Source organism: Cornus florida, unplaced genomic scaffold (genome assembly GCF_030987335.1).
Source record: "Cornus florida cultivar Cherokee Brave unplaced genomic scaffold, ASM3098733v1 CherokeeBrave_3.0.0_Hap2_Chr02, whole genome shotgun sequence".
Classification (NCBI taxonomy): domain Eukaryota; kingdom Viridiplantae; phylum Streptophyta; class Magnoliopsida; order Cornales; family Cornaceae; genus Cornus; species Cornus florida.
Window position 1 is genome coordinate 81,273,624 of NW_026775572.1, and position 19,984 is coordinate 81,293,607.

Below are 19,984 nucleotides of genomic sequence, written 5' to 3' on the forward strand. Positions count from 1 at the left end.
AATCGGACTAAAAAGGGGTGCAACACGAGGACATCCCAGGGGGTCACCCATCCTAGTACTACTCTCGCCCAAGCACGTTTAACTGCGGAGTTCTGATGGTATGATCCGGTGCATTAGTGCTGGTATGATCGCACCCGACATATTCTCGCCTCCATTTCCCTATAAACCCCTTCCGCTACCGTTCTATTACCCTTCCGACGCATTCGCCGGGAAATAAATAAATACATATTAATAAAATTAAAATTAAAATTAAAAATACAAAACCGGACTAAAAAGGGGTGCAACACGAGGACTTCCCAGGGGGTCACCCATCCTAGTACTACTCTCGCCCAAGCACGCTTAACTGCGGAGTTCTGATAGGATCCGGTGCATTAGTGCTGGTATGATCGCACCCGACAAATTCTCGCCTCCATTTCCCTATAAACCCCTTCCGCTACCGTTCTATTGCCCTTCCGACGCATTCGCCGGGAAATAAATAAATACATATTCATAAAATTAAAATTAAAATTAAAAATACAAAACCGGACTAAAAAGGGGTACAACACGAGGACTTCCCAGGGGGTCACCCATCCTAGTACTACTCTCGCCCAAGCACGCTTAACTGCGGATTTCTGTTGGGATCCGGTGCATTAGTACTGGAATGATCGCACCCGACATATTCTCGCCTCCATTTCCCTATAAACCCCTTCCGCTACCGTTCTATTTTCCTTCCGACGCATTCGCCGGGAAATAAATAAATACATATTAATAAAATTAAAATTAAAATTAAAAATACAAAACCGGACTAAAAAGGGGTGCAACACGAGGACTTCCCAGGGGTCACCCATCCTAGTACTACTCTCGCCCAAGCACGCTTAACTGCGGAGTTCTGATGGGATCCGGTGCATTAGTGCTGGTATGATCGCACACGACATATTCTCGCCTCCATTTCCCTATAAACCCCTTCCGCTACCGTTCTATTGCCCTTCCGACGCATTCGCCGGGAAATAAATAAATACATATTAATAAAATTAAAATTAAAATTAAAAATACAAAACCGGACTAAAAAGGGGTGCAACACGAGGACTTCCCAGGGGGTCACCCATCCTAGCCAAGCACGCTTAACAGCGGAGTTCTGATGGGATCCGGTGCATTAGTGCTGGTATGATCGCACCCGACATATTTTTGTCTCCATTTCCCTATAAACCCCTTCCGCTACCGTTGTATTGCCCTTCCGACGCATTTGCCGGGAAATAAATAAATACATATTAATAAAATTAAAATTAAAATTAAAAATACAAAACCGGACTAAAAAGCGGTGCAACACGAGGACTTCCCAGGGTGTCACCCATCCTAGTACTACTCTCGCCCACGCACGCTTAACTGCGGAGTTCTGGTGGGATCCGGTGCATTAGTGCTGGTATGATCGCACCCGACATATTCTCGCCTCCATTTCCCTATAAACCCCTTCCGGTACCGTTCTATTGCCCTTCCGACGCATTCGCCGGGAAATCAATAAATACATATTAATAAAATTAAAATTAAAAATACAAAACCGGACTAAAAAGGGGTGCAACACGAGGACTTCCCAGGGGGTCAGCCATCCTAGTACTACTCTCGCCCAAGCACGCTTAACTGCGGAGTTCTGATGGGATCAGGTGCGTTAGTGCTGGTATGATCGCACCCGACATATTCTTGCCTCCATTTCCCTATAAACCCCTTCCGTTACCGTTCTATTGCCCTTCCGACGCATTCGCCGGGAAATAAATAAATACATATTAATAAAATTAAAATTAAAATTAAAAATACAAAACTGGACTAAAAAGGGGTGCAACACGAAGACTTCCCAGGGGGTCACCCATCCTAGTACTACTCTCGCCCAAGCACGCTTAACTGCGGAGTTCTGATGGGATCGGGTGCATTAGTGCTGGTATGATCGCACCCGACATATTCTCGCCTCCATTTCCCTATAAACCCCTTCCGCTACCGTTCTTTTGCCCCTCCGACGCATTCGCCGGGAAATAAATAAATACATATTAATAAAATTAAAAATACAAAACCGGACTAAAAAGGGGTGCAACACGAGGACTTCCCAGGGGGTCACCCATCCTAGTACTACTCTCGCCCAAGCACGCTTACCTGCGGAGTTCTGATGGGATCCGGTGCATTAGTGCTGGTATGATCGCACCCGACATATTCTCGCCTCCATTTCCCTATAAACCCCTTCCGCTACCGTTCTATTGCCCTTCCGACGCATTCGCTGGGAAATAAATAAATACATATTAATAAAATTAAAATTAAAATTAAAAATACAAAACCGGACTAAAAAGGGGTGCAACACGAGGACATCCCAGGGGGTCACCCATCCTAGTACTACTCTCGCCCAAGCACGCTTAACTGCGGAGTTCTGATGGGATCCGGTGCATTGGTGCGGCTTTGATCGCACCCGACATATTCTCGCCTCCATTTCCCTATAAACCCCTTCCGCTACCGTTCTATTGCCCTTCCGACGCATTCGCCGGGAAATAAATAAATACATATTAATAAAATTAAAATTAAAATTAAAAATACAAAACCGGACTAAAAAGGGGTGCAACACGAGGACTTCCCAGGGGGTCACCCATCCTAGTACTACTCTCGCCCAAGCACGCTTAACTGCGGAGTTCTGATGGGATCCGGTGCATTAGTGCTGGTATGATCGCACCCGACAAATTCTCGCCTCCATTTCCCTATAAACCCCTTCCGCTACCGTTCTATTGCCCTTCCGACGCATTCGCTGGGAAATAAATAAATACATATTAATAAAATTAAAATTAAAATTAAAAATACAAAACCGGACTAAAAAGGGATACAACACGAGGACTTCCCAGGGGGTCACCCATCCTAGTACTACTCTCGCCCAAGCACGCTTAACTGCGGATTTCTGATGGGATCCGGTGCATTAGTGCTAGAATGATCGCACCCGACATATTCTCGCCTCCATTTCCCTATAAACCCCTTCCGCTACCGTTCTATTTCCCTTCCGACGCATTCGCCGGGAAATAAATAAATACATATTAATAAAATTAAAATTAAAATTAAAAATACAAAACCGGACTAAAAAGGGGTGCAACACGAGGACTTCCCAGGGGGTCACCCATCCTAGTACTACTCTCGCCCAAGCACGCTTAACTGCGGAGTTCTGATGGGATCCGGTGCATTGGTGCTGGTATGATCGCACCCGACATATTCTCGCCTCCATTTCCCTATAAACCCCTTCCGCTACCGTTCTATTGCCCTTCCGACGCATTCGCCGGGAAATAAATAAATACATATTAATAAAATTAAAATTAAAATTAAAAATACAAAACCGGACTAAAAAGGGGTGCAACACGAGGACTTCCCAGGGGGTCACCCATCCTAGTACTACTCTTGCCCAAGCACGCTTAACAGCGGAGTTCTGATGGGATCCGGTGCATTAGTGCTGGTATGATCGCACCCGACATATTCTTGCCTCCATTTCCCTATAAACCCCTTCCGCTACCGTTGTATTGCCCTTCCGACGCATTCACCGGGAAATAAATAAATACATATTAATAAAATTAAAATTAAAATTAAAAATACAAAACTGGACTAAAAAGGGGTGCAACACGAGGACTTCCCAGGGGGTCACCCATCCTAGTACTACTCTCGCCCACGCACGCTTAACTGCGGAGTTCTGGTGGGATCCGGTGCATTAGTGCTGGTATGATCGCACCCGACATATTCTCGCCTCCATTTCCCTATAAACCCCTTCCGGTACCGTTCTATTGCCCTTCCGACGCATTCGCCGGGAAATCAATAAATACATATTAATAAAATTAAAATTAAAATTAAAAATACAAAACCGGACTAAAAAGGGGTGCAACACGAGGACTTCCCAGGGGGTCAGCCATCCTAGTACTACTCTCGCCCACGCACGCTTAACTGCGGAGTTCTGGTGGGATCCGGTGCATTAGTGCTGGTATGATCGCACCCGACATATTCTTGCCTCCATTTCCCTATAAACCCCTTCCGCTACCGTTCTATTGCCCTTCCGACGCATTCGCCGGGAAATAAATAAATACATATTAATAAAATTAAAATTAAAATTAAAAATACAAAACCGGACTAAAAAGGGGTGCAACACGAAGACTTCCCAGGGGGTCACCCATCCTAGTACTACTCTCGCCGAAGCACGCTTAATTGCGGAGTTCTGATGGGATCGGGTGCATTAGTGCTGGTATGATCGCACCCGACATATTCTCGCCTCCATTTCCCTATAAACCCCTTCCGCTACCGTTCTATTGCCCCTCCGACGCATTCGCCGGGAAATAAATAAATACATATTAATAAAATTAAAAATACAAAACCGGACTAAAAAGGGGTGCAACACGAGGACTTCCCAGGGGGTCAACCAACCTAGTACTACTCTCGCCCAAGCACGCTTAACTGCGGAGTTCTAATGGGATCCGGTGCATTAGTGCTGGTATGATCGCACCCGACATATTCTCGCCTCCATTTCCCTATAAACCCCTTCCGCTACCGTTCTATTGCCCTTCCGACGCATTCGCTGGGAAATAAATAAATACATATTAATAAAATTAAAATTAAAATTGAAAATACAAAACCGGACTAAAAAGGGGTGCAACACGAGGACATCCCAGGGGGTCACCCATCCTAGTACTACTCTCGCCCAAGCACGCTTAACTGCGGAGTTCTGATGGGATCCGGTGCATTGGTGCTGCTTTGATCGCACCCGACATATTCTCGCCTCCATTTCCCTATAAACCCCTTCCGCTACCGTTCTATTGCCCTTCCGACGCATTCGCCGGGAAATAAATAAATACATATTAATAAAATTAAAATTAAAATTAAAAATACAAAACCGGACTAAAAAGGGGTGCAACACGAGGACTTCCCAGGGGGTCACCCATCCTAGTACTACTCTCGCCCAAGCACGCTTAACTGCGGAGTTCTGATGGGATCCGGTGCATTAGTGCTGGTATGATCGCACCCGACAAATTCTCGCCTCCATTTCCCTATAAACCCCTTCCGCTACCGTTCTATTGCCCTTCCGACGCATTCGCCGGGAAATAAATAAATACATATTAATAAAATTAAAATTAAAATTAAAAATACAAAACCGGACTAAAAAGGGATACAACACGAGGACTTCCCAGGGGGTCACCCATCCTAGTACTACTCTCGCCCAAGCACGCTTAACTGCGGATTTCTGATGGGATCCGGTGCATTAGTGCTGGAATGATCGCACCCGACATATTCTCGCCTCCATTTCCCTATAAACCCCTTCCGCTACCGTTCTACTTCCCTTCCGACGCATTCGCCGGGAAATAAATAAATACATATTAATAAAATTAAAATTAAAATTAAAATTAAAAATACAAAACCGGACTAAAAAGGGGTGCAACACGAGGACTTCCCAGGGGGTCACCCATCCTAGTACTACTCTCGCCCAAGCACGCTTAACTGCGGAGTTCTGATGGGATCCGGTGCATTAGTGCTGGTATGATCGCACCCGACATATTCTCGCCTCCATTTCCCTATAAACCCCTTCCGCTACCGTTCTATTGCCCTTCCGACGCATTCGCCGGGAAATAAATAAATACATATTAATAAAATTAAAATTAAAATTAAAAATACAAAACCGGACTAAAAAGGGGTGCAACACGAGGACTTCCCAGGGGGTCACCCATCCTAGTACTACTCTCGCCCAAGCACGCTTAACTGCGGAGTTCTGATGTGATCCGGTGCATTAGTGCTGGTATGATCACTCCCGACATATTCTTGCCTCCATTTCCCTATAAACCCCTTCCGCTACCGTTCTATTGCCCTTCCGACGCATTCTCCGGGAAATAAATAAATACATATTAATAAAATTAAAATTAAAATTAAAAATACAAAACCGGACTAAAAAGGGGTGCAACACGAGGACTTCCCAGGGGGTCACCCATCCTAGTACTACTCTCGCCCAAGCACGCTTAACTGCGGAGTTCTGATGGGATCCGGTGCATTAGTGCTGGTACGATCGCACCCGACATATTCTCGCCTCCATTTCCCTATAAACCCCTTCCGCTACCGTTCTATTGCCCTTCCGACGCATTCGCCGGGAAATCAACAAATACATATTAATAAAATTAAAATTAAAATTAAAAATACAAAACCGGACTAAAAAGGGGTGCAACACGAGGACTTCCCAGGGGGTCACCCATCCTAGTACTACTCTCGCCCAAGCACGCTTAACTGCGGAGTTCTGATGGGATCAGGTGCGTTAGTGCTAGTATGATCGCACCCGACATATTCTTGCCTCCATTTCCCTATAAACCCCTTCCGTTACCGTTCTATTGCCCTTCCGACGCATTCGCCGGGAAATAAATAAATACATATTAATAAAATTAAAATTAAAATTAAAAATACAAAACCGGACTAAAAAGGGGTGCAACACGAAGATTTCCCAGGGGGTCACCCATCCTAGTACTACTCTCGCCCAAGCACGCTTAACTGCGGAGTTCTGATGGGATCGGGTGCATTAGTGCTGGTATGATCGCACCCGACATATTCTCGCCTCCATTTCCCTATAAACCCCTTCCGCTACCGTTCTATTGCCCTTCCGACGCATTCGCCGGGAAATAAATAAATACATATTAATAAAATTAAAAATACAAAACCGGACTAAAAAGGGGTGCAACACGAGGACTTCACCCATCCTAGTACTACTCTCGCCCAAGCACGCTTAACTGCGGAGTTCTGATGGGATCCGGTGCATTAGTGCTAGTATGATCGCACCCGACATATTCTCGCCTCCATTTCCCTATAAACCCCTTCCGCTACCGTTATATTGCCCTTCCGACGCATTCGCTGGGAAATAAATAAATACATATTAATAAAATTAAAATTAAAATTAAAAATACAAAACCGGACTAAAAAAGGGTGCAACACGGGGACTTCCCAGGGGGTCACCCATCCTAGTACTACTCTCGCCCAAGCACGCTTAACTGCGGAGTTCTGATGGGATCCGGTGCATTGGTGCTGGTATGATCGCACCCGACATATTCTCGCCTCCATTTCCCTATAAACCCCTTCCGCTACCGTTCTATTGCCCTTCCGACGCATTCGCCGGGAAATAAATAAATACATATTAATAAAATTAAAATTAAAATTAAAAATACAAAACCGGACTAAAAAGGGGTGCAACACGAGGACTTCCCAGGGGGTCACCCATCCTAGTACTACTCTCGCCCAAGCACGCTTAACTGCGGAGTTCTGATGGGATCCGGTGCATTAGTGCTGGTATGATCGCACCCGACATATTCTCGCCTCCATTTCCCTATAAACCCCTTCCGCTACCGTTCTATTGCCCTTCCGACGCATTCGCCGGGAAATAAATAAATACATATTAATAAAATTAAAATTAAAATTAAAAATACAAAACCGGACTAAAAAGGAGTGCAACACGAGGACTTCCCAGGGGGTCACCCATCCTAGTACTACTCTCGCCCAAGCACGCTTAACTGCGGAGTTCTGATGGGATCCGGTGCATTAGTGCTGGTATGATCGCACCCAACATATTCTCGCCCCCATTTCCCTATAAACCCCTTCCGCTACCGTTCTATTGCCCTTCCGTCGCATTCGCCGGGAAATAAATAAATACATATTAATAAAATTAAAATTAAAATTAAAAATACAAAACCGGACTAAAAAGGGGTGCAACAAGAGGACTTCCCAGGGGGTCACCCGTCCTAGTACTACTCTCGCCCAAGCACGCTTAACTGCGGAGTTCTGATGCGATCCGGTACATTAGTGCTGGTATGATCGCACCCGACATATTCTCGCCTCTATTTCCCTATAAACCCCATCCGCTACCGTTCTATTGCCCTTCCGACGCATTCGCCGGGAAATAAATAAATACATATTAATAAAATTAAAATTAAAATTAAAAATACAAAACCGGACTAAAAAGGGGTGCAACACGAGGACTTCCCAGGGGGTCACCCATCCTAGTACTACTCTCGCCCAAGCACGCTTAACTGCAGAGTTCTAATGGGATCCGGTGCGTTAGTGCTGGTATGATCGCACCCGACATATTCTTGCCTGCATTTCCCTATAAACCCCTTCCGCTACCGTTCTATTGCCCTTCCGACGCATTCGCCGGGAAATAAATAAATACATATTAATAAAATTAAAATTAAAATTAAAAATACAAAACCGGACTAAAAAGGGGTGCAACACGAGGACTTCCCAGGGGGTCACCCATCCTAGTACTACTCTCGCCCAAGCACGCTTAACTGCGGAGTTCTGATGGGGTCGGGTGCATTAGTGCTGGTATGATCGCACCCGACATATTCTCGCCTCCATTTCCCTATAAACCCCTTCCGCTACCGTTCTATTGCCCTTCCGACGCATTCGCCGGGAAATAAATAAATACATATTAATAAAATTAAAATTAAAATTAAAAATACAAAACCGGACTAAAAAGGGGTGCAACACGAGGACTTCCCAGGGGGTCACCCATCCTAGTACTACTCTCGCCCAAGCACGCTAAACTGCGGAGTTCTGATGGTATGATACGGTGCATTAGTGCTGGTATGATCGCACCCGACATATTCTCGCCTCCATTTCCCTATAAACCCCTTCCGCTACCGTTCTATTGCCCTTCCGACACATTCGCCGGGAAATAAATAAATACATATTAATAAAATTAAAAATACAAAACCGGACTAAAAAGGGGTGCAACACGAGGACTTCCCAGGGGGTCACCCATCCTAGTACTACTCTCGCCCAAGCACGCTTAACTGCGGAGTTCTGATGGTATGATCCAGTGCATTAGTGCTGGTATGATCGCACCCGACATATTCTCGCCTCCATTTCCCTATAAACCCCTTCCGCTACCGTTCTATTGCCCTTCCGACGCATTCGCCGGGAAATAAATAAATACATATTAATAAAATTAATATTAAAATTAAAAATACAAAACCGGACTAAAAAGGGGTGCAACACGAGGACTTCCCAGGGGGTTACCCATCCTAGTACTACTCTCGCCCAAGCACGCTTAACTGCGGAGTTCTGATGGGATCCGGTGCATTAGTGCTGGTATGATCGCACCCGACAAATTCTCGCCTCCATTTCCCTATAAACCCCTTCCGCTACCGTTCTATTGCCCTTCCGACGCATTCGCCGGGAAATAAATAAATACATATTAATAAAATTAAAATTAAAATTAAAAATACAAAACCGGACTAAAAAGGGGTACAACACGAGGACTTCCCAGGGGGTCACCCATCCTAGTACTACTCTCGCCCAAGCACGCTTAAATGCGGATTTCTGATGGGATCCGGTGCATTAGTGCTGGAATGATCGCACCCGACATATTCTCGCCTCCATTTCCCTATAAACCCCTTCCGCTACCGTTCTATTTCCCTTCCGACGCATTCGCCGGGAAATAAATAAATACATATTAATAAAATTAAAATTAAAATTAAAAATACAAAACCGGACTAAAAAGGGGTGCAACACGAGGACTTTCCAGGGGGTCACCCATCCTAGTACTACTCTCGCCCAAGCACGCTTAACTGCGGAGTTCTGATGGGATCCGGTGCATTAGTGCTGGTATGATCGCACCCGACATATTCTCGCCTCCATTTCCCTATAAACCCCTTCCGCTACCGTTCTATTGCCCTTCCGACGCATTCGCCGGGAAATAAATAAATACATATTAATAAAATTAAAATTAAAATTAAAAATACAAAACCGGACTAAAAAGGGGTGCAACACGAGGACTTCCCAGGGGGTCACGCATCCTAGTACTACTCTCGCCCAAGCACGCTTAACTGCGGAGTTCTGATGGGATCCGGTGCATTAGTGCTGGTATGATCGCACCCGACATATTCTTGCCTCCATTTCCCTGTAAACCCCTTCCGCTACCGTTGTATTGCCCTTCCGACGCATTCGCCGGGAAATAAATAAATACATATTGATAAAATTAAAATTAAAATTAAAAATAAAAAACCGGACTAAAAAGGGGTGCAACACGAGGACTTCCCAGGGGGTCACCCATCCTAGTACTACTCTCGCCCAAGCACGCTTAACTGCGGAGTTCTGATGGGATCCGGTGCATTAGTGCTGGTATGATCGCACCCGACATATTCTCGCCTCCATTTCCCTATAAACCCCTTCCGCTACCGTTCTATTGCCCTTCCGACGCATTCGCCGGGAAATAAATAAATACATATTAATAAAATTAAAATTAAAATTAAAATTAAAAATACAAAACCGGACTAAAAAGGGGTGCAACACGAGGACTTCCCAGGGGGTCACCCATCCTAGTACTACTCTCGCCCAAGCACGCTTAACTGCGGATTTCTGATGGGATCCGGTGCATTAGTGCTGGAATGATCGCACCCGACATATTCTCGCCTCCATTTCCCTATAAACCCCTTCCGCTACCGTTCTATTTCCCTTCCGACGCATTCGCCGGGAAATAAATAAATACATATTAATAAAACTAAAATTAAAATTAAAAATACAAAACCGGACTAAAAAGGGGTGCAACACGAGGACTTCCCAGGGGGTCACCCATCCTAGTACTACTCTCGCCCAAACATGCTTAACTGCGGAGTTCCGATGGGATCCGGTGCATTAGTGCTGGTATGATCGCACCCGACATATTCTCGCCTCTATTTCCCTATAAACCCCTTCCGCTACCGTTCTATTGCCCTTCCGACGCATTCGCCGGGAAATCAATAAATACATATTAATAAAATTAAAATTAAAATTAAAAATACAAAACCGGACTAAAAAGGGGTGCAACACGAGGACTTCCCAGGGGGTCACCCATCCTAGTACAACTCTCGCCCAAGCACGCTTAACTGCGGAGTTCTGATGGGATCAGGTGCGTTAGTGCTGGTATGATCGCACCCGACATATTCTTGCCTCCATTTCCCTATAAACCCCTTCCGCTCCCGTTCTATTGCCCTTCCGACGCATTCGCCGGGAAATAAATAAATACATATTAATAAAATTAAAATTAAAATTAAAATTACAAAACCGGACTAAAAAGGGGTGCAACACGAGGACTTCCCAGGGGGTCACCCATCCTAGTACTACTCTCGCCCAAGCACGCTAAACTGCGGAGTTCTGATGGTATGATCCGGTGCATTAGTGCTGGTATGATCGCACCCGACATATTCTCGCCTCCATTTCCCTATAAACCCCTTCCGCTACCGTTCTATTGCCCTTCCGACACATTCGCCGGGAAATAAATAAATACATATTAATAAAATTAAAAATACAAAACCGGACTAAAAAGGGGTGCAACACGAGGACTTCCCAGGGGGTCACCCATCCTAGTACTACTCTCGCCCAAGCACGCTTAACTGCGGAGTTCTGATGGTATGATCCAGTGCATTAGTGCTGGTATAATCGCACCCGACATATTCTCGCCTCCATTTCCCTATAAACCCCTTCCGCTACCGTTCTATTGCCCTTCCGACGCATTCGCCGGGAAATAAATAAATACATATTAATAAAATTAAAATTAAAATTAAAAATACAAAACCGGACTAAAAAGGGGTGCAACACGAGGACTTCCCAGGGGGTTACCCATCCTAGTACTACTCTCGCCCAAGCACGCTTAACTGCGGAGTTCTGATGGGATCCGGTGCATTAGTGCTGGTATGATCGCACCCGACAAATTCTCGCCTCCATTTCCCTATAAACCCCTTCCGCTACCGTTCTATTGCCCTTCCGACGCATTCGCCGGGAAATAAATAAATACATATTAATAAAATTAAAATTAAAATTAAAAATACAAAACCGGACTAAAAAGGGGTACAACACGAGGACTTCCCAGGGGGTCACCCATCCTAGTACTACTCTCGCCCAAGCACGCTTAAATGCGGATTTCTGATGGGATCCGGTGCATTAGTGCTGGAATGATCGCACCCGACATATTCTCGCCTCCATTTCCCTATAAACCCCTTCCGCTACCGTTCTATTTCCCTTCCGACGCATTCGCCGGGAAATAAATAAATACATATTAATAAAATTAAAATTAAAATTAAAAATACAAAACCGGACTAAAAAGGGGTGCAACACGAGGACTTTCCAGGGGGTCACCCATCCTAGTACTACTCTCGCCCAAGCACGCTTAACTGCGGAGTTCTGATGGGATCCGGTGCATTAGTGCTGGTATGATCGCACCCGACATATTCTCGCCTCCATTTCCCTATAAACCCCTTCCGCTACCGTTCTATTGCCCTTCCGACGCATTCGCCGGGAAATAAATAAATACATATTAATAAAATTAAAATTAAAATTAAAAATACAAAACCGGACTAAAAAGGGGTGCAACACGAGGACTTCCCAGGGGGTCACGCATCCTAGTACTACTCTCGCCCAAGCACGCTTAACTGCGGAGTTCTGATGGGATCCGGTGCATTAGTGCTGGTATGATCGCACCCGACATATTCTTGCCTCCATTTCCCTGTAAACCCCTTCCGCTACCGTTGTATTGCCCTTCCGACGCATTCGCCGGGAAATAAATAAATACATATTGATAAAATTAAAATTAAAATTAAAAATAAAAAACCGGACTAAAAAGGGGTGCAAAACGAGGACTTCCCAGGGGGTCACCCATCCTAGTACTACTCTCGCCCAAGCACGCTTAACTGCGGAGTTCTGATGGGATCCGGTGCATTAGTGCTGGTATGATCGCACCCGACATATTCTCGCCTCCATTTCCCTATAAACCCCTTCCGCTACCGTTCTATTGCCCTTCCGACGCATTCGCCGGGAAATAAATAAATACATATTAATAAAATTAAAATTAAAATTAAAATTAAAAATACAAAACCGGACTAAAAAGGGGTGCAACACGAGGACTTCCCAGGGGGTCACCCATCCTAGTACTACTCTCGCCCAAGCACGCTTAACTGCGGATTTCTGATGGGATCCGGTGCATTAGTGCTGGAATGATCGCACCCGACATATTCTCGCCTCCATTTCCCTATAAACCCCTTCCGCTACCGTTCTATTTCCCTTCCGACGCATTCGCCGGGTAATAAATAAATACATATTAATAAAACTAAAATTAAAATTAAAAATACAAAACCGGACTAAAAAGGGGTGCAACACGAGGACTTCCCAGGGGGTCACCCATCCTAGTACTACTCTCGCCCAAACATGCTTAACTGCGGAGTTCCGATGGGATCCGGTGCATTAGTGCTGGTATGATCGCACCCGACATATTCTCGCCTCTATTTCCCTATAAACCCCTTCCGCTACCGTTCTATTGCCCTTCCGACGCATTCGCCGGGAAATCAATAAATACATATTAATAAAATTAAAATTAAAATTAAAAATACAAAACCGGACTAAAAAGGGGTGCAACACGAGGACTTCCCAGGGGGTCACCCATCCTAGTACAACTCTCGCCCAAGCACGCTTAACTGCGGAGTTCTGATGGGATCAGGTGCGTTAGTGCTGGTATGATCGCACCCGACATATTCTTGCCTCCATTTCCCTATAAACCCCTTCCGCTCCCGTTCTATTGCCCTTCCGACGCATTCGCCGGGAAATAAATAAATACATATTAATAAAATTAAAATTAAAATTAAAATTACAAAACCGGACTAAAAAGGGGTGCAACACGAGGACTTCCCAGGGGGTCACCCATCCTAGTACTACTCTCGCCCAAGCACGCTAAACTGCGGAGTTCTGATGGTATGATCCGGTGCATTAGTGCTGGTATGATCGCACCCGACATATTCTCGCCTCCATTTCCCTATAAACCCCTTCCGCTACCGTTCTATTGCCCTTCCGACACATTCGCCGGGAAATAAATAAATACATATTAATAAAATTAAAAATACAAAACCGGACTAAAAAGGGGTGCAACACGAGGACTTCCCAGGGGGTCACCCATCCTAGTACTACTCTCGCCCAAGCACGTTAACTGCGGAGTTCTGATGGTATGATCCAGTGCATTAGTGCTGGTATAATCGCACCCGACATATTCTCGCCTCCATTTCCCTATAAACCCCTTCCGCTACCGTTCTATTGCCCTTCCGACGCATTCGCCGGGAAATAAATAAATACATATTAATAAAATTAATATTAAAATTAAAAATACAAAACCGGACTAAAAAGGGGTGCAACACGAGGACTTCCCAGGGGGTTACCCATCCTAGTACTACTCTCGCCCAAGCACGCTTAACTGCGGAGTTCTGATGGGATCCGGTGCATTAGTGCTGGTATGATCGCACCCGACAAATTCTCGCCTCCATTTCCCTATAAACCCCTTCCGCTACCGTTCTATTGCCCTTCCGACGCATTCGCCGGGAAATAAATAAATACATATTAATAAAATTAAAATTAAAATTAAAAATACAAAACCGGACTAAAAAGGGGTACAACACGAGGACTTCCCAGGGGGTCACCCATCCTAGTACTACTCTCGCCCAAGCACGCTTAAATGCGGATTTCTGATGGGATCCGGTGCATTAGTGCTGGAATGATCGCACCCGACATATTCTCGCCTCCATTTCCCTATAAACCCCTTCCGCTACCGTTCTATTTCCCTTCCGACGCATTCGCCGGGAAATAAATAAATACATATTAATAAAATTAAAATTAAAATTAAAAATACAAAACCGGACTAAAAAGGGGTGCAACACGAGGACTTTCTAGGGGGTCACCCATCCTAGTACTACTCTCGCCCAAGCACGCTTAACTGCGGAGTTCTGATGGGATCCGGTGCATTAGTGCTGGTATGATCACACCCGACATATTCTCGCCTCCATTTCCCTATAAACCCCTTCCGCTACCGTTCTATTGCCCTTCCGACGCATTCGCCGGGAAATAAATAAATACATATTAATAAAATTAAAATTAAAATTAAAAATACAAAACCGGACTAAAAAGGGGTGCAACACGAGGACTTCCCAGGGGGTAACCCATCCTAGTACTACTTTCGCCCAAGCACGCTTAACTGCGGAGTTCTGATGGGATCCGGTGCATTAGTGCTGGTATCTCGCACCCGACATATTCTTGCCTCCATTTCCCTGTAAACCCCTTCCGCTACCGTTGTATTGCCCTTCCGACGCATTCGCCGGGAAATAAATAAATAAATATTGATAAAATTAAAATTAAAATTAAAAATAAAAAACCGGACTAAAAAGGGGTACAACACGAGGACTTCCCAGGGGGTCACCCATCCTAGTACTACTCTCGCCCAAGCACGCTTAACTGCGGAGTTCTGATGGGATCTGGTGCATTAGTGCTGGTATGATCGCACCCGACATATTCTCGCCTCCATTTCCCTATAAACCCCTTCCGCTACCGTTCTATTGCCCTTCCGACGCATTCGCCGGGAAATAAATAAATACATATTAATAAAATTAAAATTAAAATTAATATTAAAAATACAAAACCGGACTAAAAAGGGGTGCAACACGAGGACTTCCCAGGGGGTCACCCATCCTAGTACTACTCTCGCCCAGGCAAGCTTAACTGCGGATTTCTGATGGGATCCGGTGCATTAGTGCTGGAATGATCGCACCCGACATATTCTCGCCTCCATTTCCCTATAAACCCCTTCCGCTACCGTTCTATTTCCCTTCCGACGCATTCGCCGGGAAATAAATAAATACATATTAATAAAATTAAAATTAAAATTAAAAATACAAAACCGGACTAAAAAGGGGTGCAACACGAGGACTTTCCAGGGGGTCACCCATCCTAGTACTACTCTCGCCCAAGCACGCTTAACTGCGGAGTTCTGATGGGATCCGGTGCATTAGTGCTGGTATGATCGCACCCGACATATTCTCGCCTCCATTTCCCTATAAACCCCTTCCGCTACCGTTCTATTGCCCTTCCGACGCATTCGCCGGGAAATAAATAAATACATATTAATAAAATTAAAATTAAAATTAAAAATACAAAACCGGACTAAAAAGGGGTGCAACACGAGGACTTCCCAGGGGGTCACCCATCCTAGTACTACTCTCGCCCAAGCGCGCTTAACTGCGGAGTTCTGATGGGATCCGGTGCATTAGTGCTGGTATGATCGCACCCGACATATTCTTGCCTCCATTTCCCTATAAACCCCTTCCGCTACCGTTGTATTGCCCTTCCGACGCATTCGCCGGGAAATAAATAAATACATATTGATAAAATTAAAATTAAAATTAAAAATACAGAACCGGACTAAAAAGGGGTGCAACACGAGGACTTCCCAGGGGGTCACCCATCCTAGTACTACTCTCGCCCAAGAACGCTTAACTGCGGAGTTCTGATGGGATCCGGTGCATTAGTGCTGGTATGATCGCACCCGACATATTCTCGCCTCCATTTCCCTATAAACCCCTTCCGCTACCGTTCTATTGCCCTTCCGACGCATTCGCCGGGAAATAAATAAATACATATTAATAAAATTAAAATTAAAATTAAAAATACAAAACCGGACTAAAAAGGGGTGCAACACGAGGACTTCCCAGGGGGTCACCCATCCTAATACTACTCTCGCCCAAGCACGCTTAACTGCGGATTTCTGATGGGATCCGGTGCATTAGTGCTGGAATGATCGCACCCGACATATTCTCGCCTCCATTTCCCTATAAACCCCTTCCGCTACCGTTCTATTTCCCTTCCGACGCATTCGCCGGGGAATAAATAAATACATATTAATAAAACTAAAATTAAAATTAAAAATACAAAACTGGACTAAAAAGGGGTGCAACACGAGGACTTCCCAGGGGGTCACCCATCCTAGTACTACTCTCGCCCAAACACGCTTAACTGCGGAGTTCTGATGGGATCCGGTGCATTAGTGCTGGTATGATCGGACCTGACATATTCTCGCCTCCATTTCCCTATAAACCCCTTCCGCTACCGTTCTATTGCCCTTCCGACGCATTCGCCGGGAAATCAACAAATACATATTAATAAAATTAAAATTAAAATTAAAAATACAAAACCGGACTAAAAAGGGGTGCAACACGAGGACTTCCCAGAGGGTCACCCATCCTAGTACAACTCTCGCCCAAGCACGCTTAACTGCGGAGTTCTGATGGGATCAGGTGCGTTAGTGCTGGTATGATCGCACCCGACATATTCTTGCCTCCATTTCCCTATAAACCCCTTCCGTTACCGTTCTATTGCCCTTCCGACGCATTCGCCGGGAAATAAATAAACACATATTAATAAAATTAAAATTAAAATTAAAAATACAAAACCGGACTAAAAAGGGGTGCAACACGAAGACTTCCCAGGGGGTCACCCATACTAGTACTACTCTCGCCCAAGCACGCTTAACTGCGGAGTTCTGATGGGATCGGGTGCATTAGTGCTGGTTTGATCGCACCCGACATATTCTCGCCTCCATTTCCCTATAAACCCCTTTCGCTACCGTTATATTGCCCTTCCGACGCATTCGCCGGGAAATAAATAAATACATATTAATAAAATTAAAAATACAAAACCGGACTAAAAAGGGGTGCAACACGAGGACTTCCCAGGGGGTCACCCATCCTAGTACTACTCTCGCCCAAGCACGCTTAACTGCGGAGTTCTGATGGGATCCGGTGCATTAGTGCTGGTATGATCGCACCCGACATATTCTCGCCTCCATTTCCCTATAAACCCCTTCCGCTACCGTTCTATTGCCCTTCCGACGCATTCGCTGGGAAATAAATAAATACATATTAATAAAATTAAAATTAAAATTAAAAATACAAAACCGGACTAAAAAGGGGTGCAACACGAGGACATCCCAGGGGGTCACCCATCCTAGTACTACTCTCGCCCAAGCACGCTTAACTGCGGAGTTCTAATGGGATCCGGTGCATTGGTGCTGGTATGATCGCACCCGACATATTCTCGCCTCCATTTCCCTATAAACCCCTTCCGCTACCGTTCTATTGCCCTTCCGACGCATTCGCCGGGAAATAAATAAATACATATTAATAAAATTAAAATTAAAATTAAAAATACAAAACCGGACTAAAAAGGGGTGCAACACGAGGACTTCCCAGGGGGTCACCCATCCTAGTACTACTCTCGCCCAAGCACGCTTAACTGCGGAGTTCTGATGGGATCCGGTGCATTAGTGCTGGTATGATCGCACCCGACATATTCTCGCCTCCATTTCCCTATAAACCCCTTCCGCTACCGTTCTATTGCCCTTCCGACGCATTCGCCGGGAAATAAATAAATACATATTAATAAAATTAAAATTAAAATTAAAAATACAAAACCGGACTAAAAAGGGGTACAACGCGAGGACTTCCCAGGGGGTCACCCATCCTAGTACTACTCTCGCCCAAGCACGCATAAATGCGGATTTCTGATGGGATCCGGTGCATTAGTGCTGGAATGATCGCACCCGACATATTCTCGCCTCCATTTCCCTATAAACCCCTTCCGCTACCGTTCTATTTCCCTTCCGACGCATTCGCCGGGAAATAAATAAATACATATTAATAAAATTAAAATTAAAATTAAAAATACAAAACCGGACTAAAAAGGGGTGCAACACGAGGACTTTCCAGGGGGTCACCCATCCTAGTACTACTCTCGCCCAAGCACGCTTAACTGCGGAGTTCTGATGGGATCCGGTGCATTAGTGCTGGTATGATCGCACCCGACATATTCTCGCCTCCATTTCCCTATAAACCCCTTCCGCTACCGTTCTATTGCCCTTCCGACGCATTCGCCGGGAAATAAATAAATACATATTAATAAATTTAAAATTAAAATTAAAAATACAAAACCGGACTAAAAAGGGGTGCAACACGAGGACTTCCCAGGGGGTCACCCATCCTAGTACTACTCTCGCCCAAGCACGCTTAACTGCGGAGTTCTGATGGGATCCGGTGCATTAGTGCTGGTATGATCGCACCCGACATATTCTTGCCTCCATTTCCCTGTAAACCCCTTCCGCTACCGTTGTATTGCCCTTCCGACGCATTCGCCGGGAAATAAATAAATACATATTGATAAAATTAAAATTAAAATTAAAAATAAAAAACCGGACTAAAAAGGGGTGCAACACGAGGACTTCCCAGGGGGTTACCCATCCTACTACTCTCGCCCAAGCACGCTTAACTGCGGAGTTCTGATGGGATCTGGTGCATTAGTGCTGGTATGATCGCACCCGACATATTCTCGCCTCCATTTCCCTATAAACCCCTTCCGCTACCGTTCTATTGCCCTTCCGACGCATTCGCCGGGAAATAAATAAATACATATTAATAAAATTAAAATTAAAATTAAAATTAAAAATACAAAACCGGACTAAAAAGGGGTGCAACACGAGGATTTCCCAGGGGGTCACCCATCCTAGTACTACTCTCGCCCAAGCACGCTTAACTGCGGATTTCTGATGGGATCCGGTGCATTAGTGCTGGAATGATCGCACCCGACATATTCTCGCCTCCATTTCCCTATAAACCCCTTCCGCTACCGTTCTATTTCCCTTCCGACGCATTCGCCGGGAAATAAATAAATACATATTAATAAAACTAAAATTAAAATTAAAAATACAAAACCGGACTAAAAAGGGGTGCAACACGAGGACTTCCCAGGGGGTCACCCATCCTAGTACTACTCTCGCCCAAACACGCTTAACTGCGGAGTTCTGATGGGATCCGGTGCATTAGTGCTGGTATGATCGCAACCGACATATTCTCGCCTCTATTTCCCTATAAACCCCTTCCGCTACCGTTCTATTGCCCTTCCGACGCATTCGCCGGGAAATCAATAAATACATATTAATAAAATTAAAATTAAAATTAGAAATACAAAACCGGACTAAAAAGGGGTGCAACACGAGGACTTCCCAGGGGGTCACCCATCCTAGTACAACTCTCGCCCAAGCACGCTTAACTGCGGAGTTCTGATGGGATCAGGTGCGTTAGTGCTGGTATGATCGCACCCGACATATTCTTGCCTCCATTTCCCTATAAACCCCTTCCGCTACCGTTCTATT

General features: G+C 45.0%; 76 non-coding genes and 2 pseudogenes across 76 annotated transcripts; all 78 read right to left on the reverse strand.

Annotated features, from left to right (window-relative positions):
- Positions 1-14: 14 nt before the first annotated feature.
- On the reverse strand, positions 15-136 carry LOC132297238 (5S ribosomal RNA). The gene has a single exon (XR_009479104.1). It is a non-coding gene; the product is annotated as a 5S ribosomal RNA (ribosomal RNA).
- Positions 137-275: 139 nt separating this feature from the next.
- LOC132296952 (5S ribosomal RNA) lies at positions 276-394 on the reverse strand. Its single transcript, XR_009478833.1, has one exon. It is a non-coding gene; the product is annotated as a 5S ribosomal RNA (ribosomal RNA).
- Positions 395-533: 139 nt separating this feature from the next.
- LOC132297262 (5S ribosomal RNA) lies at positions 534-652 on the reverse strand. Its single transcript, XR_009479126.1, has one exon. It is a non-coding gene; the product is annotated as a 5S ribosomal RNA (ribosomal RNA).
- Positions 653-791: 139 nt separating this feature from the next.
- LOC132297069 (5S ribosomal RNA) lies at positions 792-909 on the reverse strand. The gene has a single exon (XR_009478944.1). It is a non-coding gene; the product is annotated as a 5S ribosomal RNA (ribosomal RNA).
- A 139-nt stretch (positions 910-1,048) lies between these two features.
- Positions 1,049-1,155, reverse strand: LOC132297537 (5S ribosomal RNA; annotated as a pseudogene).
- Positions 1,156-1,294: 139 nt separating this feature from the next.
- On the reverse strand, positions 1,295-1,413 carry LOC132297273 (5S ribosomal RNA). The gene has a single exon (XR_009479137.1). It is a non-coding gene; the product is annotated as a 5S ribosomal RNA (ribosomal RNA).
- A 133-nt stretch (positions 1,414-1,546) lies between these two features.
- On the reverse strand, positions 1,547-1,665 carry LOC132297136 (5S ribosomal RNA). Its single transcript, XR_009479008.1, has one exon. It is a non-coding gene; the product is annotated as a 5S ribosomal RNA (ribosomal RNA).
- Positions 1,666-1,804: 139 nt separating this feature from the next.
- Positions 1,805-1,923, reverse strand: LOC132297116 (5S ribosomal RNA). Its single transcript, XR_009478988.1, has one exon. It is a non-coding gene; the product is annotated as a 5S ribosomal RNA (ribosomal RNA).
- Positions 1,924-2,050: 127 nt separating this feature from the next.
- On the reverse strand, positions 2,051-2,169 carry LOC132296909 (5S ribosomal RNA). The gene has a single exon (XR_009478791.1). It is a non-coding gene; the product is annotated as a 5S ribosomal RNA (ribosomal RNA).
- A 139-nt stretch (positions 2,170-2,308) lies between these two features.
- Positions 2,309-2,427, reverse strand: LOC132297279 (5S ribosomal RNA). The gene has a single exon (XR_009479142.1). It is a non-coding gene; the product is annotated as a 5S ribosomal RNA (ribosomal RNA).
- A 139-nt stretch (positions 2,428-2,566) lies between these two features.
- LOC132297102 (5S ribosomal RNA) lies at positions 2,567-2,685 on the reverse strand. Its single transcript, XR_009478975.1, has one exon. It is a non-coding gene; the product is annotated as a 5S ribosomal RNA (ribosomal RNA).
- Positions 2,686-2,824: 139 nt separating this feature from the next.
- LOC132297240 (5S ribosomal RNA) lies at positions 2,825-2,943 on the reverse strand. Its single transcript, XR_009479106.1, has one exon. It is a non-coding gene; the product is annotated as a 5S ribosomal RNA (ribosomal RNA).
- Positions 2,944-3,082: 139 nt separating this feature from the next.
- LOC132296790 (5S ribosomal RNA) lies at positions 3,083-3,201 on the reverse strand. The gene has a single exon (XR_009478679.1). It is a non-coding gene; the product is annotated as a 5S ribosomal RNA (ribosomal RNA).
- A 139-nt stretch (positions 3,202-3,340) lies between these two features.
- LOC132297066 (5S ribosomal RNA) lies at positions 3,341-3,459 on the reverse strand. Its single transcript, XR_009478941.1, has one exon. It is a non-coding gene; the product is annotated as a 5S ribosomal RNA (ribosomal RNA).
- Positions 3,460-3,598: 139 nt separating this feature from the next.
- Positions 3,599-3,717, reverse strand: LOC132297039 (5S ribosomal RNA). The gene has a single exon (XR_009478916.1). It is a non-coding gene; the product is annotated as a 5S ribosomal RNA (ribosomal RNA).
- Positions 3,718-3,856: 139 nt separating this feature from the next.
- LOC132297169 (5S ribosomal RNA) lies at positions 3,857-3,975 on the reverse strand. Its single transcript, XR_009479039.1, has one exon. It is a non-coding gene; the product is annotated as a 5S ribosomal RNA (ribosomal RNA).
- Positions 3,976-4,114: 139 nt separating this feature from the next.
- Positions 4,115-4,233, reverse strand: LOC132297301 (5S ribosomal RNA). Its single transcript, XR_009479163.1, has one exon. It is a non-coding gene; the product is annotated as a 5S ribosomal RNA (ribosomal RNA).
- A 127-nt stretch (positions 4,234-4,360) lies between these two features.
- LOC132297023 (5S ribosomal RNA) lies at positions 4,361-4,479 on the reverse strand. The gene has a single exon (XR_009478901.1). It is a non-coding gene; the product is annotated as a 5S ribosomal RNA (ribosomal RNA).
- A 139-nt stretch (positions 4,480-4,618) lies between these two features.
- On the reverse strand, positions 4,619-4,737 carry LOC132297257 (5S ribosomal RNA). Its single transcript, XR_009479122.1, has one exon. It is a non-coding gene; the product is annotated as a 5S ribosomal RNA (ribosomal RNA).
- A 139-nt stretch (positions 4,738-4,876) lies between these two features.
- On the reverse strand, positions 4,877-4,995 carry LOC132297219 (5S ribosomal RNA). Its single transcript, XR_009479086.1, has one exon. It is a non-coding gene; the product is annotated as a 5S ribosomal RNA (ribosomal RNA).
- Positions 4,996-5,134: 139 nt separating this feature from the next.
- LOC132297194 (5S ribosomal RNA) lies at positions 5,135-5,253 on the reverse strand. Its single transcript, XR_009479062.1, has one exon. It is a non-coding gene; the product is annotated as a 5S ribosomal RNA (ribosomal RNA).
- Positions 5,254-5,398: 145 nt separating this feature from the next.
- Positions 5,399-5,517, reverse strand: LOC132297337 (5S ribosomal RNA). The gene has a single exon (XR_009479197.1). It is a non-coding gene; the product is annotated as a 5S ribosomal RNA (ribosomal RNA).
- A 139-nt stretch (positions 5,518-5,656) lies between these two features.
- LOC132297067 (5S ribosomal RNA) lies at positions 5,657-5,775 on the reverse strand. Its single transcript, XR_009478942.1, has one exon. It is a non-coding gene; the product is annotated as a 5S ribosomal RNA (ribosomal RNA).
- A 139-nt stretch (positions 5,776-5,914) lies between these two features.
- On the reverse strand, positions 5,915-6,033 carry LOC132296894 (5S ribosomal RNA). Its single transcript, XR_009478777.1, has one exon. It is a non-coding gene; the product is annotated as a 5S ribosomal RNA (ribosomal RNA).
- Positions 6,034-6,172: 139 nt separating this feature from the next.
- On the reverse strand, positions 6,173-6,291 carry LOC132297090 (5S ribosomal RNA). Its single transcript, XR_009478964.1, has one exon. It is a non-coding gene; the product is annotated as a 5S ribosomal RNA (ribosomal RNA).
- Positions 6,292-6,430: 139 nt separating this feature from the next.
- LOC132297133 (5S ribosomal RNA) lies at positions 6,431-6,549 on the reverse strand. Its single transcript, XR_009479005.1, has one exon. It is a non-coding gene; the product is annotated as a 5S ribosomal RNA (ribosomal RNA).
- Positions 6,550-6,676: 127 nt separating this feature from the next.
- LOC132297349 (5S ribosomal RNA) lies at positions 6,677-6,785 on the reverse strand (annotated as a pseudogene).
- Positions 6,786-6,924: 139 nt separating this feature from the next.
- Positions 6,925-7,043, reverse strand: LOC132296912 (5S ribosomal RNA). Its single transcript, XR_009478794.1, has one exon. It is a non-coding gene; the product is annotated as a 5S ribosomal RNA (ribosomal RNA).
- A 139-nt stretch (positions 7,044-7,182) lies between these two features.
- On the reverse strand, positions 7,183-7,301 carry LOC132297455 (5S ribosomal RNA). Its single transcript, XR_009479232.1, has one exon. It is a non-coding gene; the product is annotated as a 5S ribosomal RNA (ribosomal RNA).
- A 139-nt stretch (positions 7,302-7,440) lies between these two features.
- Positions 7,441-7,559, reverse strand: LOC132296745 (5S ribosomal RNA). Its single transcript, XR_009478637.1, has one exon. It is a non-coding gene; the product is annotated as a 5S ribosomal RNA (ribosomal RNA).
- A 139-nt stretch (positions 7,560-7,698) lies between these two features.
- Positions 7,699-7,817, reverse strand: LOC132297248 (5S ribosomal RNA). Its single transcript, XR_009479113.1, has one exon. It is a non-coding gene; the product is annotated as a 5S ribosomal RNA (ribosomal RNA).
- Positions 7,818-7,956: 139 nt separating this feature from the next.
- LOC132296957 (5S ribosomal RNA) lies at positions 7,957-8,075 on the reverse strand. Its single transcript, XR_009478837.1, has one exon. It is a non-coding gene; the product is annotated as a 5S ribosomal RNA (ribosomal RNA).
- A 139-nt stretch (positions 8,076-8,214) lies between these two features.
- On the reverse strand, positions 8,215-8,333 carry LOC132297148 (5S ribosomal RNA). Its single transcript, XR_009479019.1, has one exon. It is a non-coding gene; the product is annotated as a 5S ribosomal RNA (ribosomal RNA).
- A 139-nt stretch (positions 8,334-8,472) lies between these two features.
- LOC132297298 (5S ribosomal RNA) lies at positions 8,473-8,594 on the reverse strand. The gene has a single exon (XR_009479160.1). It is a non-coding gene; the product is annotated as a 5S ribosomal RNA (ribosomal RNA).
- A 127-nt stretch (positions 8,595-8,721) lies between these two features.
- LOC132297137 (5S ribosomal RNA) lies at positions 8,722-8,843 on the reverse strand. The gene has a single exon (XR_009479009.1). It is a non-coding gene; the product is annotated as a 5S ribosomal RNA (ribosomal RNA).
- A 139-nt stretch (positions 8,844-8,982) lies between these two features.
- LOC132296797 (5S ribosomal RNA) lies at positions 8,983-9,101 on the reverse strand. Its single transcript, XR_009478686.1, has one exon. It is a non-coding gene; the product is annotated as a 5S ribosomal RNA (ribosomal RNA).
- A 139-nt stretch (positions 9,102-9,240) lies between these two features.
- LOC132297253 (5S ribosomal RNA) lies at positions 9,241-9,359 on the reverse strand. The gene has a single exon (XR_009479118.1). It is a non-coding gene; the product is annotated as a 5S ribosomal RNA (ribosomal RNA).
- Positions 9,360-9,498: 139 nt separating this feature from the next.
- On the reverse strand, positions 9,499-9,617 carry LOC132296941 (5S ribosomal RNA). Its single transcript, XR_009478822.1, has one exon. It is a non-coding gene; the product is annotated as a 5S ribosomal RNA (ribosomal RNA).
- A 139-nt stretch (positions 9,618-9,756) lies between these two features.
- LOC132297042 (5S ribosomal RNA) lies at positions 9,757-9,875 on the reverse strand. Its single transcript, XR_009478919.1, has one exon. It is a non-coding gene; the product is annotated as a 5S ribosomal RNA (ribosomal RNA).
- A 139-nt stretch (positions 9,876-10,014) lies between these two features.
- Positions 10,015-10,133, reverse strand: LOC132297543 (5S ribosomal RNA). The gene has a single exon (XR_009479247.1). It is a non-coding gene; the product is annotated as a 5S ribosomal RNA (ribosomal RNA).
- A 145-nt stretch (positions 10,134-10,278) lies between these two features.
- LOC132297057 (5S ribosomal RNA) lies at positions 10,279-10,397 on the reverse strand. Its single transcript, XR_009478933.1, has one exon. It is a non-coding gene; the product is annotated as a 5S ribosomal RNA (ribosomal RNA).
- A 139-nt stretch (positions 10,398-10,536) lies between these two features.
- On the reverse strand, positions 10,537-10,655 carry LOC132297110 (5S ribosomal RNA). The gene has a single exon (XR_009478982.1). It is a non-coding gene; the product is annotated as a 5S ribosomal RNA (ribosomal RNA).
- Positions 10,656-10,794: 139 nt separating this feature from the next.
- On the reverse strand, positions 10,795-10,913 carry LOC132297082 (5S ribosomal RNA). The gene has a single exon (XR_009478956.1). It is a non-coding gene; the product is annotated as a 5S ribosomal RNA (ribosomal RNA).
- A 139-nt stretch (positions 10,914-11,052) lies between these two features.
- Positions 11,053-11,174, reverse strand: LOC132297200 (5S ribosomal RNA). The gene has a single exon (XR_009479068.1). It is a non-coding gene; the product is annotated as a 5S ribosomal RNA (ribosomal RNA).
- A 127-nt stretch (positions 11,175-11,301) lies between these two features.
- Positions 11,302-11,423, reverse strand: LOC132297177 (5S ribosomal RNA). Its single transcript, XR_009479046.1, has one exon. It is a non-coding gene; the product is annotated as a 5S ribosomal RNA (ribosomal RNA).
- Positions 11,424-11,562: 139 nt separating this feature from the next.
- On the reverse strand, positions 11,563-11,681 carry LOC132296798 (5S ribosomal RNA). The gene has a single exon (XR_009478687.1). It is a non-coding gene; the product is annotated as a 5S ribosomal RNA (ribosomal RNA).
- Positions 11,682-11,820: 139 nt separating this feature from the next.
- On the reverse strand, positions 11,821-11,939 carry LOC132297254 (5S ribosomal RNA). Its single transcript, XR_009479119.1, has one exon. It is a non-coding gene; the product is annotated as a 5S ribosomal RNA (ribosomal RNA).
- A 139-nt stretch (positions 11,940-12,078) lies between these two features.
- LOC132296942 (5S ribosomal RNA) lies at positions 12,079-12,197 on the reverse strand. Its single transcript, XR_009478823.1, has one exon. It is a non-coding gene; the product is annotated as a 5S ribosomal RNA (ribosomal RNA).
- A 139-nt stretch (positions 12,198-12,336) lies between these two features.
- Positions 12,337-12,455, reverse strand: LOC132297043 (5S ribosomal RNA). Its single transcript, XR_009478920.1, has one exon. It is a non-coding gene; the product is annotated as a 5S ribosomal RNA (ribosomal RNA).
- Positions 12,456-12,594: 139 nt separating this feature from the next.
- Positions 12,595-12,713, reverse strand: LOC132296843 (5S ribosomal RNA). The gene has a single exon (XR_009478730.1). It is a non-coding gene; the product is annotated as a 5S ribosomal RNA (ribosomal RNA).
- A 145-nt stretch (positions 12,714-12,858) lies between these two features.
- LOC132297058 (5S ribosomal RNA) lies at positions 12,859-12,977 on the reverse strand. Its single transcript, XR_009478934.1, has one exon. It is a non-coding gene; the product is annotated as a 5S ribosomal RNA (ribosomal RNA).
- Positions 12,978-13,116: 139 nt separating this feature from the next.
- Positions 13,117-13,235, reverse strand: LOC132297111 (5S ribosomal RNA). The gene has a single exon (XR_009478983.1). It is a non-coding gene; the product is annotated as a 5S ribosomal RNA (ribosomal RNA).
- Positions 13,236-13,374: 139 nt separating this feature from the next.
- Positions 13,375-13,493, reverse strand: LOC132297083 (5S ribosomal RNA). Its single transcript, XR_009478957.1, has one exon. It is a non-coding gene; the product is annotated as a 5S ribosomal RNA (ribosomal RNA).
- A 139-nt stretch (positions 13,494-13,632) lies between these two features.
- Positions 13,633-13,754, reverse strand: LOC132297202 (5S ribosomal RNA). Its single transcript, XR_009479070.1, has one exon. It is a non-coding gene; the product is annotated as a 5S ribosomal RNA (ribosomal RNA).
- A 127-nt stretch (positions 13,755-13,881) lies between these two features.
- LOC132297299 (5S ribosomal RNA) lies at positions 13,882-14,002 on the reverse strand. Its single transcript, XR_009479161.1, has one exon. It is a non-coding gene; the product is annotated as a 5S ribosomal RNA (ribosomal RNA).
- A 139-nt stretch (positions 14,003-14,141) lies between these two features.
- LOC132296799 (5S ribosomal RNA) lies at positions 14,142-14,260 on the reverse strand. The gene has a single exon (XR_009478688.1). It is a non-coding gene; the product is annotated as a 5S ribosomal RNA (ribosomal RNA).
- Positions 14,261-14,399: 139 nt separating this feature from the next.
- Positions 14,400-14,518, reverse strand: LOC132297255 (5S ribosomal RNA). Its single transcript, XR_009479120.1, has one exon. It is a non-coding gene; the product is annotated as a 5S ribosomal RNA (ribosomal RNA).
- A 139-nt stretch (positions 14,519-14,657) lies between these two features.
- On the reverse strand, positions 14,658-14,776 carry LOC132297094 (5S ribosomal RNA). Its single transcript, XR_009478967.1, has one exon. It is a non-coding gene; the product is annotated as a 5S ribosomal RNA (ribosomal RNA).
- Positions 14,777-14,915: 139 nt separating this feature from the next.
- On the reverse strand, positions 14,916-15,033 carry LOC132297278 (5S ribosomal RNA). The gene has a single exon (XR_009479141.1). It is a non-coding gene; the product is annotated as a 5S ribosomal RNA (ribosomal RNA).
- Positions 15,034-15,172: 139 nt separating this feature from the next.
- Positions 15,173-15,291, reverse strand: LOC132297031 (5S ribosomal RNA). Its single transcript, XR_009478909.1, has one exon. It is a non-coding gene; the product is annotated as a 5S ribosomal RNA (ribosomal RNA).
- A 145-nt stretch (positions 15,292-15,436) lies between these two features.
- LOC132297218 (5S ribosomal RNA) lies at positions 15,437-15,555 on the reverse strand. Its single transcript, XR_009479085.1, has one exon. It is a non-coding gene; the product is annotated as a 5S ribosomal RNA (ribosomal RNA).
- A 139-nt stretch (positions 15,556-15,694) lies between these two features.
- Positions 15,695-15,813, reverse strand: LOC132296943 (5S ribosomal RNA). Its single transcript, XR_009478824.1, has one exon. It is a non-coding gene; the product is annotated as a 5S ribosomal RNA (ribosomal RNA).
- Positions 15,814-15,952: 139 nt separating this feature from the next.
- On the reverse strand, positions 15,953-16,071 carry LOC132296930 (5S ribosomal RNA). Its single transcript, XR_009478812.1, has one exon. It is a non-coding gene; the product is annotated as a 5S ribosomal RNA (ribosomal RNA).
- A 139-nt stretch (positions 16,072-16,210) lies between these two features.
- On the reverse strand, positions 16,211-16,329 carry LOC132296963 (5S ribosomal RNA). Its single transcript, XR_009478843.1, has one exon. It is a non-coding gene; the product is annotated as a 5S ribosomal RNA (ribosomal RNA).
- A 139-nt stretch (positions 16,330-16,468) lies between these two features.
- Positions 16,469-16,587, reverse strand: LOC132297163 (5S ribosomal RNA). The gene has a single exon (XR_009479033.1). It is a non-coding gene; the product is annotated as a 5S ribosomal RNA (ribosomal RNA).
- A 139-nt stretch (positions 16,588-16,726) lies between these two features.
- Positions 16,727-16,845, reverse strand: LOC132297181 (5S ribosomal RNA). The gene has a single exon (XR_009479050.1). It is a non-coding gene; the product is annotated as a 5S ribosomal RNA (ribosomal RNA).
- A 139-nt stretch (positions 16,846-16,984) lies between these two features.
- LOC132297123 (5S ribosomal RNA) lies at positions 16,985-17,103 on the reverse strand. The gene has a single exon (XR_009478995.1). It is a non-coding gene; the product is annotated as a 5S ribosomal RNA (ribosomal RNA).
- Positions 17,104-17,242: 139 nt separating this feature from the next.
- LOC132297236 (5S ribosomal RNA) lies at positions 17,243-17,361 on the reverse strand. The gene has a single exon (XR_009479102.1). It is a non-coding gene; the product is annotated as a 5S ribosomal RNA (ribosomal RNA).
- Positions 17,362-17,488: 127 nt separating this feature from the next.
- On the reverse strand, positions 17,489-17,607 carry LOC132297609 (5S ribosomal RNA). Its single transcript, XR_009479309.1, has one exon. It is a non-coding gene; the product is annotated as a 5S ribosomal RNA (ribosomal RNA).
- Positions 17,608-17,746: 139 nt separating this feature from the next.
- LOC132297101 (5S ribosomal RNA) lies at positions 17,747-17,865 on the reverse strand. The gene has a single exon (XR_009478974.1). It is a non-coding gene; the product is annotated as a 5S ribosomal RNA (ribosomal RNA).
- A 139-nt stretch (positions 17,866-18,004) lies between these two features.
- On the reverse strand, positions 18,005-18,123 carry LOC132297726 (5S ribosomal RNA). Its single transcript, XR_009479389.1, has one exon. It is a non-coding gene; the product is annotated as a 5S ribosomal RNA (ribosomal RNA).
- Positions 18,124-18,262: 139 nt separating this feature from the next.
- On the reverse strand, positions 18,263-18,381 carry LOC132297328 (5S ribosomal RNA). The gene has a single exon (XR_009479188.1). It is a non-coding gene; the product is annotated as a 5S ribosomal RNA (ribosomal RNA).
- A 139-nt stretch (positions 18,382-18,520) lies between these two features.
- Positions 18,521-18,639, reverse strand: LOC132296945 (5S ribosomal RNA). The gene has a single exon (XR_009478826.1). It is a non-coding gene; the product is annotated as a 5S ribosomal RNA (ribosomal RNA).
- A 139-nt stretch (positions 18,640-18,778) lies between these two features.
- LOC132297846 (5S ribosomal RNA) lies at positions 18,779-18,897 on the reverse strand. The gene has a single exon (XR_009479430.1). It is a non-coding gene; the product is annotated as a 5S ribosomal RNA (ribosomal RNA).
- Positions 18,898-19,036: 139 nt separating this feature from the next.
- On the reverse strand, positions 19,037-19,152 carry LOC132297266 (5S ribosomal RNA). The gene has a single exon (XR_009479130.1). It is a non-coding gene; the product is annotated as a 5S ribosomal RNA (ribosomal RNA).
- A 145-nt stretch (positions 19,153-19,297) lies between these two features.
- Positions 19,298-19,416, reverse strand: LOC132297079 (5S ribosomal RNA). Its single transcript, XR_009478953.1, has one exon. It is a non-coding gene; the product is annotated as a 5S ribosomal RNA (ribosomal RNA).
- Positions 19,417-19,555: 139 nt separating this feature from the next.
- LOC132297020 (5S ribosomal RNA) lies at positions 19,556-19,674 on the reverse strand. The gene has a single exon (XR_009478898.1). It is a non-coding gene; the product is annotated as a 5S ribosomal RNA (ribosomal RNA).
- Positions 19,675-19,813: 139 nt separating this feature from the next.
- Positions 19,814-19,932, reverse strand: LOC132297085 (5S ribosomal RNA). Its single transcript, XR_009478959.1, has one exon. It is a non-coding gene; the product is annotated as a 5S ribosomal RNA (ribosomal RNA).
- Between the last annotated feature and the right edge of the window lie 52 nt (positions 19,933-19,984).